Below are 12,756 nucleotides of genomic sequence, written 5' to 3' on the forward strand. Positions count from 1 at the left end.
CATTTTAATAAAGGATATGTTGACCATACAAGGACGACATTGGTAAAATATGAAAGGCTGAATCACTAACTCCATGTGCCACTGCCAGGGATATAATCCTGCACACTAAACAACATGATCAAGTGCAATTGCATATAATAACATAGCCGAAGCAATAATGCGTTAAATCACCTAATTTAACCATTTATTTAATTATATTAAAATAATCTATTTACATCACTCACGTTCGCAAAAGGCATAGCAACGCAGGAATGAAGTAAATAACCATAGCATTAAATCCATCACATAACAAAATCAAAGGTATGTCCAAATACCAGATAACCAGATAACATCATAAAACACACTGTCATCTCAAAATGGCATCATTATGCAATATGATTAACTGAACAACATAGTAGTCTAAAATCCATGATACTGGAATCAAAGTGTAGCATCTGACCCTCGGGTCCTCTCAAATGTAAACATAACATGAGTAACAAATATCTCTCTATTAAAAAATATAACAAGGTAAATGCCTGCAGCACATAACCCAATAAATCAACATGAACAATCCATTTCTAATTACTTAAGCATTTAATAATGATTTATTACTCTGCATTAAAAAAGGCATTTAAAAACACATAAGCGAACACAGTCATAAACATGACTAACCACTGCTACAGGAACCCAGTCCAGTGTAGCATGGTAAAAGAACATAGTGCAATCTCTGCACACATCTCAAGGTAATAATGGAACAACCTCATGATACCACATTGATTCTGGTAACCACTGGCACAAACCTCAGTGAACCAAAAATCACATCATAATCTCAAAGATCAGTCAAAAGCATAATCAATGCAACTGATAAAGAAACATAAATCACAATCATGATCCATCACAACAAAAGATCAGCAAGGGTGCATCCATCAGGACAACTTACAAAAGTCAAATGGGAGAGGCACTACACGTAGAGTGTGGTTCTCGGGTTCCAACAAAGCCAACCATTCTATGATTTTAACATAGAGTGAAGTTAATTGAGCAACAAAACTTTGTAGGACAATAATAGCAGACTCAACTGGAGCCAAACAATCAGTGAGCTATTGGAGTGTAATTGGATAAAAAAAGGGTGCCATAATATATAAAAAAAGGTGTTCCTAGAAGCACACAACCTTACCAAAAACTGGACATTTTGTCAAATAGTTTATGGACAACTATGAAATTTTCTAAAGATATCCCTGCAAACAATCCCCATGGCAAAAACAAAGGCAAAACAATCCCTATAATATCCCCCAAGGCAGTCAAGTGATAGTTGATAAATAGTAGTGGGCTAAGATAGGCAAAAGCTTATCACCACATCAAGCTTGAAGGATGGTGCAGAGCTTGTGGCACTTGCGAATATCCCTTGCCTGGGCCTGTTTGATGCCTTGCTTGTGTCATGCCCCAATCAAGCGTTGGAAACCCTTACACAATTGCCACAGACAAAACTTTGACACGAAAAAAGAGATTCTAACGTTCTTAGAAAATCTAACCAGTGACGTTGAGCAATGAAAATCCGAGCGAAATCTAAGAGAAAAAACCAATTGTGATCTGAGATTTTTTTTTGGTGATTAAAATATAAAGATTGAACATGGAAAAGTAATTAGTCAATTTATCAGGAAGAAGCATTAACAATCATTTGCAAATATATCTTTACATTAGGTCAAGATAGTTAGGTTAGCAAAAGTTTATTGCAAAGCGAAGTTAAATTATTATTGAGAATTGTTCATATTCTAATTAGACCAATGATAAAAAAAAAAAAAAAAATTGTTAGAAAGATTGTTCATATTCTTATGTTTTATTCAAAGATTTCTTTTTAATCAATTTCAATAAAGAAATCCTATATTTGCATTCTTGCATAAATATACAAGGCCTATTTAAATAAATAAATTAGGGTGTGTTTTTTAACTAGACAAAAAAATATTTTATTATTTGATTTCAATTGCTTTCCCCTTTTTAACCAATATTCTCATAACTTTTTTTGACACTCTTCACAATTGGGAGGGACTTAGTGCAGCTTATGAATACAATAGGATGTGTTATACTCATTTAATTAGCAGTATAAAGGTTAAATTTGTAGAAAAAATAATTGTCTTCTAGATGGAGTGTTGTATTATATAGCAATTAGAAAACATTGGATCAATTTTGTTTACTAATTAGATAGGATTAAATAAATGGATTAAATAGATTTCAATTTAGATACATATAAACAAATTAACATAAAAAGGCTTATACAATGGTGGGAGGCAGTGGTGTTTGTAATCCTATAAATTTAACTTTTGTTGCGATCTTGTAAGGCAATCCATTGAACATCATACTCATTAATTGACAGTATAAAGGTTAAACTTGTAGAAAAAATAATTGTCTCCTATAGGATGTGTCATACTCATTAATTGACAGTATAAAGGTTAAACTTGTAGAAAAAATAATTGTCTCCTAGAGGCAGTGTTGTATTATATAGCAATTAGAAAATATTGGATCAATTTTGTTTAAGATTAAATAAATAGCTTAAATAGATTTCGATTTAGACACATATAAACAAATTAACATAAGAAAGCTTATACGATGGTGTTAACATAAAAAGACTTAATAAATTTAACTTTTGTTGTGATCTTCTAACACAATCCAATCCATTGAACATTGTATACAATATAGACAAACTGACGTAAGCACTTACGCATAAAAATCGTAATAACACTAAGGACTAACGAAAAAATAAAAATCAAATTGAGGAGCATATTTTTTTCAGGGAGCAAAGGACAATCGTAAGCGAACATAGAATTGGTTTTAAAGCATTAAAAACAGCCCAAGCAGATGATATTTAAGGTGAAACTTGGGAAAGACCGGTAAATAAACAAGGAGACAAAGAAATCATAGGGAAATCAGATATTGTGTTAATAAAATTATGTTAGTCATGGGAAATCGCGGAGCTGGCTATAGAGCACCAAAAGGCCTTTGACAAAGACAGTAGCTTTGAATTTAATAATAAAATTAGAAAGCGAATATGGCTGTATTCTGTCTTATCACAGGCCTTTTGATGCCTGACGATTCCAGAGAAATAAGGGACATTATATATTTTGAATTTAATAATAAAACCTAAAACCGATATGTCTGTATTCTGTCTTATCACAGGCCTTTAGATGCCTGTGTAGACATGCAATTCCAGAAATGAGGGGCAACAAGGAAGGCTTTGGAACCTTCGCAGGCGTGGGACACATCGATTATAAACCAATGTTGTTATATCAAGTCTCTGCAATAAATCACATATGGCAAATCTTTTTCCATTCTTCTTTTTCTTTTTCTTATTTGGTACTCTACAATTGGGAGTAGATGGAGAGAGTGGATTTGACTACACTAACACTTTCCCTACTGACATATTGCTGCATGGAAACGCTGTAACTGCCTCCATTGGGAACAGCCGATACATTTCTCTCACGCCATGGTCAGATACTTCTAAGGAAAAGTGGGCGTGGGCAACTTATAAGAAAGCAGTTCCCTTGTGGATTCACTCTGCCTCTTCTCGCGCGCTCGCCAATTTCTCTTCCTCTTTTTCCTTCAATATCTCTCCGAGTGTCCACCGCAAATACGGGGGTGGATTCACATTTTTCATGGCACCTTTAGAGTTAGAGCCACCCGTATACGGCGAAGGACAATGGCTCGGCCTCTTTAACCAGACATCTGATGGGCAAATCTCCAATCAAGTTGTGGCAGTGGAGTTCGATACGTTCATGAATTTTCCATTCGACATGGATGACAACCATGTGGGCATCGATGTAAATGGCATTGTTTCCAAGGTGAATGTCTCCGTCAGCGATATTGGTCGTCTCAATGACGGCAAGGCACGGAGAGCGTGGGTAGATTATGATGGGGCAGCCAAGAAGCTCCAACTTTATCTTTCGGGGGAATCATATTTTACATGGGATCCAGTAGTGCCAAAACCCACAAGACCAATATTGTCTTATGACATAGATCTCAGCCGGTTTCTTCCTCAGAATGTCAAGATTGGTTTCTCCGCTTCTAGGGAGATCGGTTCAATGGAGTCTTACAACGTCTTCGATTGGAACTTCTGTTCCCAATATTCATGGGAAATCGAAACACATTCACAGCTCCATAGAAATAGAAAAAGGAATGTTATTTTCCTGGTCTTAATTGTCTGTGGGGCTGTGGTAGTGTGTATGACAATGGTTTGTTTGACAATGGTCTTATCCCGCCAGCAGCATGGCAGCACCAACAAATTGAAAAGAAGAGAGCTGGACAAACACTTTGCTCAAGGCCCGCAAAAGTACTCCTACTCTGCCCTCCGCGCTGCAACGAAGAACTTCAGCAATAATGAAATGCTTGGAAAGGGAGGCTTTGGTCAAGTGTACCGAGGCATCTTGTCTGCCTCAAAGGAGATCGTGGCAGTGAAGAGAATATCGCAAGGCTCGAAACAAGGAGAAAAGGAGTATATCTCAGAAGTGAGTATAATCTCCAAGCTGAGGCACCGGAACCTTGTGCAGCTCTACGGGTGGTGTCATGAAAAGGGTCAACTTCTTCTTGTTTACGAATATCTGCCCAACGGAAGTCTTGACAAATATTTATTTGGGGATCAGACAAAGGGTGATTTGGATTGGAAGAGAAGGTACAGCATTACATGTGACATAGCCTCTGCTCTTTTGTATCTCCATGAAGAATGGGACCATCGAGTTGTGCACAGAGATATAAAAGCCAGCAATGTAATGTTGGACGGCCATTTCAACGCAAAACTGGGTGACTTCGGACTGGCCAGAGTGATTGAACGTGAGCGTGCAGCCTCGGACACAACAATGGTGGCAGGGACATGTGGGTATGTTGCACCCGAGTGTTTTATAACAAGAAAGGCAAGCTCAGAATCGGATGTGTTCAGTTTTGGGGCAGTGTGTATAGAACTTGCTTGCGGAAGAAAGGCTATAGACCGGACTTTGGATGACCACAATTGGAGGTTAGTCGAATGGGTTTGGGACTTGTATGGAAAGGGTAAGATTTGGGAGGCAGCAGATGCAAAGCTGGATGGGAATTTCAGCGGCGAGGAGATGGAAAGGGTGTTGTTGGTGGGGTTGTCGTGCTCTCATCCGGATCCGAAAGCGAGACTGAGCATAAGACAGGTGGTTGATATCCTGAAAATGAAATCTGCAATCCCTCTACTTCCTCCGAGTTATCCAGAAACAGTGTACACTACCTGTCATGCTCCTGTCTTTGCTTTATCGCCCATGTTTGATAGAACTGCTTGCACTGAAGAAAATACATTGAATATTGAGAGTGCATAAACAATAATGTAATCCGATTTAATGATCATGTACATGATTGACAATGCATGCAATTTATATATCAGAGTAGTAAGTCATAATCTCTTCTTTTATAAATATGCAATATTGAGTGTGCGACAGAAAAGTTTGCTTAAAATCATTAAAGCTTAACAATAAGCTTATTTGAATTAACTTTTTCATTTATTTATTAAGCTGATAAGATTATTCCTAGGATGTCTTTTGTCAAATTGTTTTCATAACCTGTGGTGCCTTACATTTGAAAAGGGGAAAAAATGCTGAGATAAATAAATTCAGTTCACAAGCAACAAGTAATTCTTCTTTATATGTCACCTTTTGGATGTTTTATTTTTTATGAATTTATCACAAACTATATGTTGGACGAATCACCATCATCTCCCTTTGAGATTCCTAACATTGTTTAATGACCTTCTATTTCTTCTCATAAATCTAATGGTTGTATTGATCATTAATAGGTTGATCTTTTTAGTACAGCAAGAACCACCACTATAGCAAGTTGTAGCAGAGCTTGCTCATAGGTTCAGACACTCTTGGGTTACATTGTTGGAGGGATTGTTAGACTAATCGCCAATGTCTCCCTTTGGAATTGGTGACATGGTTTGATAGTCTTTTATATCTTCTAATAAGACTAGAGGTTGTATTGGGTATTAACAAGTCGATCTTTGGATGTAAACAACAACTACCACTCCAACACTATCAAAATAGACATACATTTTTACTTATGTTTATTGAACTCTACTTGTTCTCTATGACATTTCTTAATTGATTGAGTAGTTAATAAAAATATTTGGTTCATTTTCAAATACCATGATTGTTTAGTTTTTTTCTCATAAACAAATGAAGTGATTCAGAAAATAATATTTTCTCTCTTCATTCTACTTTTGAATTAACAATTTATTTTAATAGCAAACTTAAATACATAAACTATTAAAGTGATTTGAAAAGAAAGAATATATTAAATGTTATCGAAAAATATATATTGTTTTTGCCTTGAATATGGAATGTGAATATAGATGCTTTTGATGTGTTGATACTTTTGATCTTTATACAAATTTGAGATTCTTTATAGATTAAATCAATAGTCATGCCGAGAGGCATTCTATACAATGGCGACACCAGTCCCAAATTCAAGTACTAGAATATGCCAAAAAGATTCATTGTCAATAAAAAAGAAATTGGAGTGGTTACAAACAATTTAATTTCATATAAACTTAAAAATCATAAGATAAAACAACATTCCCAAAATAATAGGTGACTAATATAATAGAAAGCCAAATTGAATGGCCGAATTAATAGACCTCAAAAGTAGGGCCCAAGAAAATGGAGCACAAAAAATAGGACCCAAAATATATTTTAAAATAGAATTTTAAAAAATAAAAATAAAAATAAAAATTTATACAACTTAAAAAATTTAATAGTAAGTAAAATAAATATTAAAATTAGAAAAATTTAAAAATAATAATAAAATAATAATAATAAAAACAACAACAGAGATCTTTCTAAAGTTTATGGAGTGATCCTTGTACTATCCTCTTGCATGGTATTAGTACCAATAGAGAATTGTGGAGTGGATTTTGACATTATTGTTGTCAATGCTACTACTCCATGTTCTTGTCTTGTTGTGGATGCCATAAAATTTACAATGGCTAGCTTTGTTTCTTTGTGCACCTCCTCATAATTACCACCCACTAGAAAAATTGCTCTTCTTTTGTTACTTGGCGTCTAAGTCATCATTAGTGTTAACTTTGTAGAATTTTCTGATCCAATTTTCTCTGATTCTTTTATCCTCTTTTGCCACTCTTCTCCTTCTGTTAATCAATCTATTATACCTATCTTTTGGTATGCTCTTTTAAAAATCTTCAAATTTCTTATTTGTTAGAATGATATACCTAACTAGTGCATTCTCCAATTACAGTCTATCCATGTTATTATAATGATCATAACAATTATTCAATTGTATAAAATTGTTGTTATTGATAATTTGATCATTAAAATTTTAACCTTTGGCTTCCATGTTTTTCTTTGAGAAGGTTTCCTTACCTCTATCTCTACTCTTGTAATTGGTTTGTCCTCTGTTTCTTCTTCCTTGTCAAATTCATCTAATTCAATTGTTTGTAAAGTTTTCCTTCTCTTTCCTACTCCACTAGCCATCTACTTTGTTCTCTTGTTTGGTGATGACTCAGCTTGTTCTAACTTCACTTCTATCAACCTTACCAATCTCTTGGTATTGGTAGGGGTTGCTGACTCTACTTTTGTTATAGTTGCTTCTTCACCTTTCTCCTTTTGCATTGGTAGTACAACTATGGTCTGTATCTGTGAAACTATGGCATCTGGTATGGCTGATGTTGCTACTTGTTGTTCTATGACTATTATGCCCCAAGATGTTCCTTCCACTAGTAATAGTTGCACATTCATGATTCCTTCTTCACCAATCTACCTCATTCCAGTAACAATTTGTTTTACTTTTGCTACTTCTTCTGGTGTCATAAATGCTTCCTACATGGTTTTCTTTATTATGGCTTGAAACCTTTTTCTTTGAAGATTTCTCAAGTTGAGCTTGACATGTCAACTGCATTATCTCTTCATAGGTTCCAAATCTATTAAATTCTTCATCTCTAGGCAAATTTAGGATTTCTTCCACATATCCTTTTGCTTGTTCCTCAGTAACTTCATTACCAAGTGGTCCAACTAGTTCTATGTAACTGAGATCTGTGTCAACCATGAAACATATATCATCTTTGAATTTCTTCACAAGTGAAGGTGAAATTTTGTATCTTTATCTTATCTCTACTTGGAATGATTTTATAATTAGATTTGCATTGTTGTCAATCTTATCTATTGGATGTCTTACATACATATTGGTTATCTTCTCAAACATACACTTATCACTGCCAATTTGTTTAGTCACATATTTGTTTTAATTGAATCTCATTTTTCATTAAAATAAATAGAAAAGTAAATTTGGATATCATTGATTATTTAATGCCTATGAGTCGACCAACTAAAGGGTGAAACTCTTGACTTCATACTTAGCAGGCTTTGTTCAAAGACTCCTCTCATTTATATCTTTTGTCACTGTTGCATTGACAATTTCAATTCAATTTGAGCCAATTTCGACTCATGGGCATTAAATAATCAATGATGTCCAAATTTACTTTTCTATTTATTTTAATGAAAAATGAGATTCAATTTTTAAATTTTTTTATTAATATAATTGTATCACATCAAACTTGTAAATTGTGATGATTGTAAGTTTTGAGTCAATTTCTTTTAGCTATGTTTCATGAGTAGTTCACAAGAAAATCCTCTCATGAGATTGCAAAAGAAGAGAAGGAAAGGTTCTTTTATGGTCTACAATTCTAGGGTATAAAAATGGATCATACCAATGAGCACTAAAGTGTTCCATTCATTATATGAAAGAAGGGCTCTAGTGAATTGTACTTATGAAACATAGGTCAATGAGTTTTTTAATGAACATATTTTTTTAATATATATAAATTTTCATCACATCTTCACATACTTAAACTTTTAAAAAGATGTAAAATAATTCTAAATAAATTATTTGAGATATTCTTATAAATAATTATGTATCATTATTCTTAATACATGCAATTTCAATTATATTCATTTGATCACCCACAAAGAATTTTTTATGTAATATTAGCATTCTAGAAACATTCTAACAAATCCTTCAAGTTGATGGCTTAGAAGGATTAAAATCTATAGTATTATTTTCATCTAGAACATTTGGAAGACTAATTTCTTTATTTTTTATCATTTGAATGGCCCCAATACTTACTTTTGTCATTGTAAACTTAGGAGAATGTGCAGCCTAAATATTGAGATTCCTTCATGTCTTGCAAGGAAATAATGCAATACTTTGAAATAGTGTAGAAGTAACTATTGTTAAGGTGAAAATTATCACTTTAATATCTATAGATTAGACATACTAGAATCTTGTCTAAAAGTTCAAGTTGCAAACTAAGCGAATCTACTCACAATCATGATCAAATGCCTCTTTCTAATCAAGACATACCATAGCATGGAACTCTTCTTTGTCATTACTATATGTTGGAATAAGAAAATCCTAATCATGCTAGCATTAGCTATTTTAAGGTTCATCCAAATATTCTTTTTAAACATAAATGATGAAGGTAATATGATGTTAGTATGTAGAAGAAGAAGAAAAGCTAAAAGATGATAAAATTCAATATAATATATCTAATTAAAAGAATTTTAATTATGATATTCTTAAATAATTATGAGAACTAAAACATGATATGAAATAACACATACATTATTCTAAACTAAAGATTTTAGATATGTAAAATTATAAATGCAAACTTATAAGTGATAAGCACTTTTTTTTTTTTTTGCTAACAAGAATATATTTTACTATAATCCATACTTAAAACAATTTAGTTTTTCTCTTTATTTAACCTATCTAATATTTTTTTTTGATATATATTTTTATTATTATTTCAATGTTGAGATAAGTCCCTCCTCCAATCTGAAATGATTTCTTCTTAAAAACATTGACTATGCCATACTCTTTATTGGGCACATATACTTGTACAAGGGCTGAATTTGTACAAGAAAAAAAATTGTGTGAAGCAGCGGTGTTTGCAATCTTGTAAGAAAATCTATTGTAAATCCACTGGAAACATAAAAATCCCTAATGACAGTAAGGACTCATGAACAAATACGATTTAAATCGAGGAGTGTATGATGTCAGGGAGCTATGCGACAACTGTAAGCAAACATAGAAATGGTTTTAAAGCATTAAAAACAGCCCAAGCAGATGATAATGAGGGTGAAACATGGGAAAGACCAGTAAAGAAACAAGGAGACATAAACAAGTCCTAGGGAAGCCAGATATTTTGTTTAGAAAATCGTGTTAGTTATAGGGAATGACAAAGCTAGCTATACGGCATGAACAGGCGTGTGACAAAGAAAGCTATTTTGAATTTAATAACTAAATTAGAAATCAATTATGGCTATATTCTGTCTTATCACAGGCCTTTTGATGCCTTTTTGATGCCTCTATAGACAATTCAAGTAACGAGGACCGACAAAAAAGGCTCTGGAACCCACGCAGGCTTGTGAAATATCGATTATAAAACAACGCTGTTAAATCATGTTTCTGCAATACATCACATATGGCGAGGCTTTTTTCGTTCTCCTTCTTCATCTTTTTATTTGGTACTCTACAATTGGCAGTAGATGGAGAGAGTGAATTTAACTACACTTTCTCTTCCATGGCTGACATCATTCTGCTTGGAAACGCTGAGCCTGCCTCTATTGGGAACACCCATTACATTTCTCTCACGCCATGGTCAACTCATTCTATCGAAAGCTGGGCGTGGGCAACTTATAACAAAGCAGTTCCCTTGTGGATTCACTCTGCCTCTTCTCGCGCTCTCGCCAATTTCTCGTCCGCTTTTTCCTTCGATATCTCTCCACATATCGCCAGCAAATACGGGGGTGGACTCACTTTTTTCATGGCTCCTTTTGACTTGGCGCCACCTGCAAATGGCGGAGGGAAATGGCTTGGCCTCTTTAATCAGACATCTGATGGAAAAATCTCCAATCAAATTGTGGCTGTGGAGTTCGATACGTTCATGAATTCTCCATTCGACATGGATGACAACCACGTGGGAGTCGATGTAAATGGCGTTGTTTCCAAAGTGAATGTTTCTGTCACCGACTGTCGACTCAGCGGGTGCGGGAGATGGAGAGCGTGGGTTGACTACGATGGGTTAGCGAAGAAACTCCAACTCTATCTTTCCACGGAAACATATACAGGGGTGGGGAAACCCACAACACCGATATTGTCTTATGACATAGACCTCAGTCAGTTTCTTCCTCAGAGGGTCAAGATTGGTTTCTCCGCTTCTACGGAGCCTGGTTCAACGGAGTCTCACGACATCTTCAATTGGAACTTCTATTCGCAATATTCATGGGAAATCAAAAAACCTTCACAGCTCCAGAGAAATAGAAAAAGGAATGTTATTATGTTAGTCTGCGGGGTGGTGGTAGTGTGTACAACAATGGTGTGTTTGGTACTGCTTTTAGCCCGGCGGCGGCATGGTAACAGCGATAACTTGAAAAGCAGAGAGCTGGACAAACAATTTTCTCTAGGCCCGCAAAAGTACTCCTATTCTGCCCTCCGCGTTGCAACGAAGAACTTCAGCAATGATCAGATGCTTGGAAAGGGCGGCTTCGGACAAGTCTACAGAGGTATTTTGTCTTCCTCAAAAGAGATGGTGGCAGTGAAGAGAATATCGCAAGGCTCGAAACAAGGAGAGAAGGAGTATATCTCAGAAGTGAGTATAATCTCCAAGCTGAGGCACCGCAACCTTGTTCAGCTCTACGGATGGTGTCATGAAAAGGGCCAACTTCTTCTTGTCTACGAATATCTCCCAAATGGAAGCCTTGACAAACACTTATTTGGCGAGCAGAAGAGTAGTGATTTGAATTGGATGAGAAGGTACGACATCACATGTGACATAGCCTGTGCTCTTCTGTATCTCCACGAAGAATGGGACCAGCGTGTAGTCCACAGAGATATAAAGGCCAGCAATGTTATGTTGGACGCTGAATTCACAGCAAAGCTTGGGGATTTCGGGCTGGCCAGAGTGGTGGAGCGAAAGCGTGCAGCCTCCGACACGACAATGGTGGCAGGGACATGCGGGTATGTCGCACCCGAGTGTTTCGTTACGAGGAAGGCGAGCTCAGAATCGGATGTATTCAGCTTTGGGGCAGTGTGTCTAGAAATTGCGTGCGGGAGAAAGGCTGTGGACGGGAGTCTTGAAGACCATAATTGGAGATTAGTGGAGTGGGTTTGGGACTTATATGGAAAGGGTAAGATTTGGGATGCCGCCGATGCAGAGCTTGGTGGAGATTTCAACGGGGAGGAGATGGAAAGGATATTGTTAGTGGGGTTGTCGTGCTCTCATCCGAATCCAAAAGCCAGATTGACCATAAGACAGGTGATCGATATTCTGAAGATGAAATCTCCAATCCCTTATCTTCCTCTCAGTTATCCAGAAACGGTATACGCTACCTCTCATGATGCTATCCCTGCTTTATCGTCCATGTCTGATGGAAAATTTTATACTGCAGACAATGCCGTGTAAACAATTTCTAAACCCATTTAATGATCATGGCTATGGAGACTGGTAGGACAAAATGTACCAAAGACAAATGAATAGTCAATTTGTTTTTTACATTTATGAAAATACATAGCAATTTTTTTTTTTCATTTATGAAAATACAGTGGATTAGTAGGAGATATTTTCCACAGCAAATGAAATTGTGATATTGTCATAGTGTAGTTTTTGAGTTACACTCATTGACTCATGTTTCATGAGTAGTGATTCACAAGAATCCATCTCTCATGAAATAGTGACTTTTTCTTAATTTTGTTGTTGTTTTC

At 35.5% G+C, this 12,756-nt stretch overlaps 2 pseudogenes; both read left to right on the forward strand.

The window, feature by feature from the left end:
• The first annotated feature begins 3,281 nt into the window (after positions 1 to 3,281).
• On the forward strand, positions 3,282 to 5,300 carry LOC149531018 (L-type lectin-domain containing receptor kinase IX.1 pseudogene; annotated as a pseudogene).
• A 5,177-nt stretch (positions 5,301 to 10,477) lies between these two features.
• On the forward strand, positions 10,478 to 12,457 carry LOC149531019 (L-type lectin-domain containing receptor kinase IX.1 pseudogene; annotated as a pseudogene).
• Positions 12,458 to 12,756: the final 299 nt, after the last annotated feature.

The sequence above is a fragment of the Cupressus sempervirens genome, chromosome 11, assembly GCF_028749045.1.
Source record: "Cupressus sempervirens isolate cs-2001-9-10 chromosome 11, ASM2874904v1, whole genome shotgun sequence".
Taxonomy (NCBI): Eukaryota; Viridiplantae; Streptophyta; class Pinopsida; order Cupressales; family Cupressaceae; genus Cupressus; species Cupressus sempervirens.